Below are 9,721 nucleotides of genomic sequence, written 5' to 3'. Positions count from 1 at the left end.
GAGAGTATGCTCAGCGTTGGAGACAGATTTTTGCGTCCGTCCAACCCCCTATGTCTGAAAGGGAGATGGCGGACAAGTTCATGAACACTCTTCAAGGCAATTATATTGAGAGATTGGCTGCTTGCCCGTCAATCAGCTTTGCAGAGATAGTAATTGCTGGAGAAAGAATCGAGAGTCTGTTGAAGATGGGCCGAATTCAAGACAATAGTGCTTCCTACTCATCAGGTCCCAAGAGACCGTTTGCTGGTAACGGTCAGCGAAGAAAAGAAGGCGAGGCAAGCGTTGTGTCTGCCAACAGAGGCAGGAGTAAAGGACGCCCTAATTATTATCAAGATCAAGTGGCCGCAGTCACTATTCCAACACCTGTTCCTCAACCGCAATATCATCCGCAACAACAACCCAGGTACAACAATCAACAACAAGGAGGTAATCTGGGTCAGCAGAGACACTATCAACAACGTCCAAGGCAGACGGACCGGATCATCGAGCCAATCCCAATGCCTTATTCAGTATTACTTCCCAAGCTGATTGACATGAATCTGGTTACGTTGAGAACTCTGGCCCCACCAATCGATCCCAATAATTTGCCTAGAGGTTATGATGTCAACGCCAGATGTGCTTTTCACTCCAACACACCTGGCCATACTACAAATAATTGCAAGGCTCTCCAGTTAAAGGTACAAGATTTGAGAAATGCCCAGGCTATCAATTTTGCTTCGGTGCCTAATGTTATCCAGAACCCGATGCCGGCTCACGGCGGGCAGAGTATTAATGCTGTTGATAGTGGGGAAACTTTGAATTTGGTTTCTGATGTGACTAAGGTGAAGACTTCGCTATCGGTGGTTAAAGACCGACTTTTGAAAGGACAGATTTTCCCGGGCCGTGGGGAAGAATGCAGAAATTGTCAAGCTGCCGAAAACGGATGTGACAGTTTGAGAAGGGGTATTCAGCAGCTGATAGATGAAGGTTGTCTTCAGTTCGATCAGGCCCGTCCGGTGAAGAATGATGTATCGACGGTGACGTTTTATTTCACTCCTGAAGAAATATATGTTCCCGAGAGACTCGCTCCGACAACAATATATTTCCCAGAAAGTACAGAACCAACAGCGGTGAACATCGAAAGTTCAGCACCTGTCGCAATTTACTCTGACAACCCTCAACCGACTTTGGTTAGTCCAATCACCATCACGGTACCAGGACCTATTCCGTATGAGAAAGACAGTGCTATCCCGTGGCACTATGGGGCTGATATCTACTGCCAGGGGCAGAAAGTTAACGAAGAAGACATTGACATTGGTAGCTCCGCTGTAGACAATGTTGGAGGGGTTGGTGGCTTCACTCGCAGTGGACGCCTATTTGCACCATCAACATTATGCGCGAATACTGAAGCCGAGACAGCTGCCAAGGCTAAAGGGAAACAGGTATCCACCGAAGAGGTTACTACTGAGGAAGATCCTCCTAAGACCGCATTCGAGAAGGAAGTGGGTGAGTTTATGAGGATTATCAACAAAAGTGACTACAAGGTAGTCGACCAGCTAAATCAGACACCCTCAAAGATCTCCATTCTCTCACTATTGTTGTGCTCTGAGGCGCACAGAGCAACCTTGTTGAAAGTACTGAATATGGCCTATGTTCCAACGGAGATAACTGTTAACCAGCTGGAGTCGGTAGTTTCCAATGTAAACGCTAGCCGGGGGCTAGGTTTCACCGATAATGACCTGACACCTGAGGGCAGGAATCACAACAAAGCCCTGTATATCACAATGGAGTGCAAAGGGGTGATGCTTTCCCATGTTTTGGTTGATACAGGCTCTTCTCTGAATGTTCTTCCAAAGAAAGCCTTAACGAAGTTGGATTGCGATGACACCATCCCGAGGCCAAGTAACTTAGTTGTGAGGGCTTTTGATGGCTCTAAGAGAGCTGTCTTTGGCGAAGTTGAGTTGCCAGTTAAGATTGGACCGCAGGTATTCAAGAGTACCTTTTATGTGATGGATATCCAGCCTACCTACAGTTGTCTGCTAGGTCGGCCTTGGATTCATGCTGCCGGTGTTGTTACTTCTACCCTCCACCAGAAGCTCAAATATGAACTAGAACGTCAGATCGTCATTGTATGTGGTGAAGAGGATATTTTTGTTAGCCACCTGTCTACATTTAAGTATGTAGAGATGGATGGCGAGATGCATGAGATGCTGTGTCAGGGCTTCGAAACTACAAACATCAATGAGGTCGCGCCCGAAGCTGTCTTTTCACCTGAGTTTGAGAAGGTCGGGACTTGTATCTCTTTATACAAGCAAGCTGTCGAAGTGGTTAAAGCTGGTAATGCCCAAGGCTGGGGAAAATTTGTGGAGCCAGTCATCAAAGAAGACAAGTTTGGATTGGGGTATACTCCGGGGTCTCAGAAGAATGAAGTCGGTACTTTCTCCAACGGGGGTTTGGTTTCTCCCCACATCGTCAATGCTGCAGATGAAGACAAGGCTGACAGCGACTGTGACTTAGATAGCTGGATTCGCCCGTGTGTCCCGGGAGAAAAGCTCGACAATTGGTCGTCTGAAAAAACCGTCCGGGTTACTCTGCTGAAAGAGTGATTTTTATTGTTTTCCTTTATTACATGCATAATAAAGTCTTACACTTTGCCCAAGGTGTAACGGCTCATTTGTAGGGCCATCCATTTAGTTACGTTTCGCAATTATTTTTATCATCAATAAAGGACGGCTTTTGCAAACAATTTTGTGTTCTCTTTCTTTCAGTTTTTTTTACTTTTTACAAAAAAAATGGCAATGTTTCTTTTTTCGTTTTTCCTTTCTTTCAAAAAAAAATCTCTCATTCTAAGGTAAAGCATGATCCTCCATCATGCAGAGCCGACCACTCGGATCTCACTGCTAACGACACTGCTATGGCCAAGTATGACTTCGACAATCCTATCTATCAAGCCGAAGAAGGGGCTGAGGAAGATTGTGAATTGCCTGAAGGGTTAGCCAGATTGTTGAAACAGGAGGACCGAGCTATTACACCTTATCAGGAGGTGGTTGAGACCATCAACGTTGGTACCAAAGACGACAAGAAAGAGATCAAGATCGGGGCCAGTCTACAGGCCGAGAGGAAAGACCGTTGATCATGTACTTGACTGTGTTAGAAAGGTCAATGGGTTGTGTGCTCGGTCAGCATGACGAGTCAGGTCGAAAAGAGCATGCAATATACTACCTTAGCAAAAGTTTACCGACTGTGAACAAAGATACTCATTGCTCGAGAAAACTTGCCGCGCTTTGGCATGGGCTGCTCGCCGACTAAGACAGTATATGTTGACTCACACGACTCTATTGATGTCAAAAATGGATCCAGTCAAGTATATTTTTGAAAAGCCATCACTTACCGGAAAGGTTACTAGGTGACAAATGATACTGACAGAGTATGACATCCAATACACTTCACAAAAAGCCATCAAGGGAAGTGTCTTGTCAGACTATCTTGCAGAGCAACCGATTGATGATTACCAACCTATGAGGTTTGACTTTCCTGATGAGGACATCATGTTTCTCAAATCAAAAGATTGAGAGGAACCACTCCCGGAGGAGGGGCCTGACCCTGAATCCAAATGGGTTATGATGTTTGATGGGGCGGTCCACGTCATTGGTCGCGGAGTTGGTATAGTGTTGATCACACCGGAAGGGGGTTCATATGCCATTTGGTGCCAGAATAACTTTTCCCTGCACCAACAATGAAGTCGAATACGAAGCTTGTATCCTAAGACTTGAGGAAGCCGTCAATATACAGATTAAAACCCTGGATGTATACGGGGATTCAGCTTTGGTCATCAATCAAACCAACGGGAAATGGTGCTATGCTGGAACTACGTACCCAGAATTGACGTATCTCGGTCAGAGACGAATGAAGAAAGCATTTGGTCAGAAAGTGCGCCCTCGGGGGTATCAAGTCGGTGAATTGGTACTCAAAAGATTTCTTCCTCCCAACACAGATCACAGGGGCAAATGGACACCGAACTATGAGGGTCCGTACGTGGTTAAGAGGATTTTATATGGCGGAGCTTTGATGCTAACAACCATGGATGGCGAAGGATTCCCGTCCCCTATTAACTCAGACGCAGTTAAAAAAAAATACTTCGCATAAAATAGACCCGCTGGACGATAAAAAGAATAGTCCAGACAAAAAAAAGGGCATCCCGACGAACCAAAAAAAAAAGAGAATAAAGAGGTTCGGGCAAAAATTAGGGATATAAAAAAAGAGTACACCCGGTGAGTCGAAAACCCAAAAGGGCGGCTCAGGCAAAAATGGGTATCCCGATGGATTGAAAACCCGAAAAGGGGGCGATCCAGGCAAAAGTTAGGGAATAAGCGAATGACTGTGATTTGAGTTCATCAGTGTTATATCACCGTTTCATTCAATCCGGCAATCTTCGAAGGTTAAAGATCGACTAATCATCCACTTCAGAAAGCAAGATGAGCAGAGCGTCTTGAGGACATACGAGCCATAGCAGAGTCGAAACTCGGTGGGACCCCGTATCCCCATTACCATTAGGATAGTTCTCTTTTTATAGCGATCACCTCTTTTCAGGGATCAGCTTCCTGATACCCTCGCCTATTCCTGGCACAAATTTTCTCCCCAGTAAGAGTCGAATAATTCAGTTAAAGAGCCTCTTTATTTTTCATTTATCAGTTTGTTTGCAAAAATGTCCGAATTTTTGATAAAACATATTGCATATGAACATAATGGTGGCTTTTGCAGATGATTTGCACAGGAAAACATTTAAAATTGCTTTGAATGTGCTTAATCCCGAACGGTGAATTCAAACCGAGTAATTCCCCCGAGGCATACGTGTATTTTTGGTTGCAGGTCACAGGAACCGGATGCCAAGTCATGAATCCTCATCCCCAAGCGGTTGACAAAGTCTCTCCTCAGCAGAGCATGTTCCCCAACAGAGTTGACAGTATCCAGACTGTCTATCCCCAGTAGAGTTGACAGTATCCAGACTATATATCCCCAGCGGAGTTGACAGTGTCAGACTGTATCTTCCTAGCAACAGCTGAGTGGTTGCATACCCAACGGACAAGAGGGTGGTGTTCCCAGTGTTGATCTCATCCCCAGCAGATTATTTTTAGCAGATTTGTTCTAATCCCCAGCTTGAGGACGATTAGCAAGTTCATATCCCCAGCAAAGGTCGTTTCCTACGACATTTCCTCAGGAAGTGTTTTCCCCACAGACTCTCCTCACAGAGCCTCGCCGAACAAAGTTTCCATAGTTGATACTCCCCCCGCAAGGTCAACTTTTCAAGCAGCCAATTTATTTTTGGTGGCTCATTGGTCCCGGCAGACGGATCATTCCCCACAGAGCATTCAAGGATTGATACAACGATCTGTTCCCTACCGGAGTTTGCTTCCCCTAGAAGATTTCTTTTTTACACCATGCATAACATTTGCATTTGCATGCATATCATATCAAGCATACACATAAGCTGATAAACAGGTTCTTCCAAGCAGACTGAAGAATTACTTTACAACCAAGGTCATGAGATCCAGCCAGAGGATCAAGCGTGAGTGATCTAGCCTGAGGGTCATTTTGAAGATTCAGCCTGAGAATCGTGTTCCAGTGATCCAGCCTGAGGGTCATTTTGAAGATTCATCCTGAGAATCGTGTTCCAGTGATCCAACCTGAGGGTCATTTCAAAGATTCAGCCTGAGAATCGTGTTCCAGTGATCCAGCCTGAGGGTCATTTCAAAGATTCATCCTGAGAATCGTGTTCTAGTGATCCAGCCTGAGGGTCATTTCGAAGATTCAGCCTGAGAATCGTGTTCCAGTGAGCCAGCCTAAGGCTCAATTTGAAGATTCCCCAGTGAAGTCGCCTACAAGCTTTATTTCCCCAGCAAGCCCAAGTCTAATTGAGGAGTCGTTACAACATGTTCTAGCCCGAAGAATATGTACGAAGCCCAAAAGTAGAATATTCTCGAAGCTGCATATCTAATATGAAGGTTGGGTGTAGATTTCAAAAGAGGGTCAACCAGCGCATGCCTCAGATGCGGGATCCTAATGATGGGAATTTATCATCAAAACAATCCAGATCTAGCCAGAAGATCGAAATAGATTCAGCCAGAGAATCGAAACAAAGGAGATCTAGCCAGAAGATCGAAGAAGATCTAGCCAGAAGATCGAAGTCAGGTCTAGCCCGAAGACCGGAAATAGATTCAGCCAGAGAATCGAAACAATTCAGATCTAGCCAGAAGATCGAAGTAGATTCAGCCAGAGAATCAAAGGAAATAGATTCAGCCAGAGAATCGAAACGGAGGAGATCTAGCCAGAAGATCAAAATCGTATCCAGCCCGAGGATCAAAATTAATATCCAACCAGAGGACTAAATTGAGTATAGGTTCAGCTAGAGGATCGAAACTCCAGATTAAGCCAGAGGATCGGAAGAAAAATAAACAGCACGGTGTATTTCCGCGTTTTTGTGGTGTTCTCGGAGCGCAAATTTTCGGTCTATCTTTGGTATTCAATCACAGCTCACCCCGTTTGTCTGATAAGCTGTTCGCTTTCATCCTACTCGGTTTAGCTGATGATTGAATAGGGGCAGCTGTAACACCCCAAAATTTGCCCTCCTCATTCATGCATTCATTTAGCATTTCATATTGCATTTCATCATGTCAATCAGAATTAGATCCGGAAAAAAAAAATGGAAAAACGAAAAAACAAAAAGAAAAAAAAACAAAAAAAAATATATGGAAAAAAAACGAAATAAAATAAAATAAATAAAAATATATAAATAAATAAAAATAATAATAAAAAATAAATAAAAAATAATAAAAAATTTTGGACTTGGGTCTCTCTCATTTGAGCCCACAAAACCATGAAATTCAGTCTATAAATACCAAGGCTTCACTTGAGAAAAAGGAAGAGAAGCAAAATACTCTGAGGTTTCCTTGGAACAAAACCCTGGACAAAACCTGAAGAGAAACCTGACAGAGAACTCAGAGCAGCCTCCAAACCCTGATGGGCCTCACAGGTGCAACTCAATTTCAACTGGTCTCTCCCATCAGGTTTGCCTCATTCCCATGATTTTATGCTCTTAATTTGGATCATCTGAATGTATGAGGTATGATGGATGAATTTCATTATGTTTTTGCCCACGGGTTTAATTATGCATGAATGGGTGAAACCTATGCCTTGAATGTTTAATCACATGATTGCTGAAATGTATGCCACAGGGTTTGAGGTTTCTGAAACCATACTGTTATCCATGAAAAAAATGCTTATGGTGTTTCACTAACCCTTTTGTTGAGTTTTTGTGAAGGCACATGACTTTTGCAGGGATAACTTGCGTGGTTTTCCCACTTTATTTATGGGATACCCCCTGGAGGTTCATTCTGATTACCTGTACTAACTCACCTTTCTTTGATGGCATTAGCTTGGGAGATCCCTGGGTTTCTTACTCCTTTAATTGCTGTTACTTCGGATCTTTATCCGTGTGGTACTTTTACCTCTTTTCCGCATTTTATCGCTTTCTTAGCTGGAAGACCTCAATAGGAGGCATTTGTTTTCTTTTGTTTATTTACTTCTGAGCCCCTTGTTGGCACATTTACTTTATACATGTTTGTTTTGTATGTGTTCGTATCCCTGCAGGTAGCGCAGTTCCTTCGTCAAGGACTGCCTTTTTGCCCTTGAGCATCCCAAACCCTAAAACCCAAAGCAACACGTTAACTCCTTCTACTACAGGCGAGTAAGTCTCCAAAGGTCGAGCATCCGGTAGATTGCGTAGTGACGTCGTTCGTCCAAAACCCAATCCATAACCCCGTAGTTAGCCGAACTACGTTTTGCTCTGATTCTCAGGCCAGATGAGATACGTAGGCATAAGACGCGATGTCTTAGCGAGCACACATCCCCCAACCCATAGGTCAGCCGAGCTACGAAGACTCTGATTCTCATATTCAGATGAGATACGTATGCAGTGGATGCGACATCCGCGCGAGTCATTTTCATTTAACCCTTTTTTTTTTGGTAAACAACACAAGATAAACTCACACCCTTTAGACGAAAACCACAAAAGTGGATCCCGTAGAGTACTACGGATGCGTAGGGGTGCTAATACCTTCCCTTCGCATAACCGACTCCCAAACCCAAGATTTGGTTGCGAGACCCCGTCTTGTCCTTTCCTTTTTCAGGTTTACTTCGAGCATTTCCTTTCCCTCCTTTGGGATGACTAACGCACGGTGGCGACTCTTCTGTCATTTTCTTTCGCCGGTTGTTTTTTCGCGCACTGTATTTTTCAGGTTGCGACACACACGCAGCATTAAAACAAGTCATAAGAAACAAAGGCCAATATTAGATTTGGACAACTCAATCCAATGGCTCAGATTCAAACTGGAGAGGGACGGCCACCTGAGCCACCTTTTTCTCCGGTGAGCATGCGTTTTCCGGCCAAAATTCCAGACAACCAAATCTTAACCAAAATACACGATCTATACATCTTTGGAAAGTTGGGATGATGTACATCATCCCTGTGCCACTCAATTCCACTCTAGATCTCTATATTAAGAGAAATCAGAGATGAAAGTTTTGTGGTGTTCATCATGAACTTAATGGATTTCAAAAATTAAATGCACAATCATGATGCCTCTATTGAGAGGACTTCAGCCAACACAAGATCCAAGCAAATAGGTCTATATATGATGAGTTTCGAAGGAAATACCAGTTGAAGAACAAACTTGATTTCTGGAAACTTGAGCTCGATTCCTTGCTTTCTTTGCCAAAACAAAAGATCAATGAGCTGAAGGATGAAGGTTTAGAAGCTTTAGATCCAAGGATTCAACCAGATGTAGTTGAATTTTGGATCTGAAAAATTTGAAGAAAAATTGAAATAGCTTCTTTGGTGAGGTTTGGATTCAGTTGTGCAGCATTTATGGCGCCATTAGGTTGAGAATTGAATGAAGAGGAGCATGTATTTATAGCTGAACTTGAAGCAATGCAAGGCAATACTCGTGTGCATGAGAATTGGGTCCTCCATGCATGGGCCTGTACAGGCGCATGTGAGGCCCAAAAGCTGATGCAAATGAATTCTAACTACAAACCAAGTTGAATTGGACGTGTAATTTGAATGACATTTGCTTGTGTATCAAGATTTCATGTGAATTCCATATTTGGACCTAAATGTTCCCTTCTCCAAAAGTCCCATTTAGAAAGTCCAAACATAGGCATGTGAGTAATGGTTGGAAAGGTTTTGATGTAAGGAACAATTGTTATGTTGGGAAAAAATCCATTAGAAATGTGGAAATTTATGAAATTTGAGTTTAAAGTGTAAGGTGCATGACATGTGAAGGCAAGGTTTCCAAATTTGGCCAATGTTCAAGCCCCTATGTTTTGATGATGCAAGCCTCAAATGGAAAACCCTCGAACATCAAAGTTGTATACCTTTTCAGGACACTCAAAATGGACTTAAAATTTTCATCATTTGGATTTTTTATGAAAGAGTTATGGGCACTTGAAGCTGGACTTTTTTGCCTTTTAATGCCTTTGGTCCAAAAGGACCTATAATGTCTTGCATTATCACATGTATTTTCTTTGAGATTTTGAAATTTTGTTCAACATAACATTTGAAGCAGACATCTTAAGCTTTCCAATGCATTTGATACCACCTCAAAATCATAAAAAAATGAATGAGTTATGTTCTTGGGAAGTTGACCTAAAATTAGGGTTTCAGTCAAAATGACCTATAATGTCT

This window comes from Lathyrus oleraceus, chromosome 5 (assembly GCF_024323335.1).
Source record: "Lathyrus oleraceus cultivar Zhongwan6 chromosome 5, CAAS_Psat_ZW6_1.0, whole genome shotgun sequence".
Taxonomy (NCBI): Eukaryota; Viridiplantae; Streptophyta; class Magnoliopsida; order Fabales; family Fabaceae; genus Lathyrus; species Lathyrus oleraceus.
Note: the sequence above shows the minus strand (reverse complement) of the source record.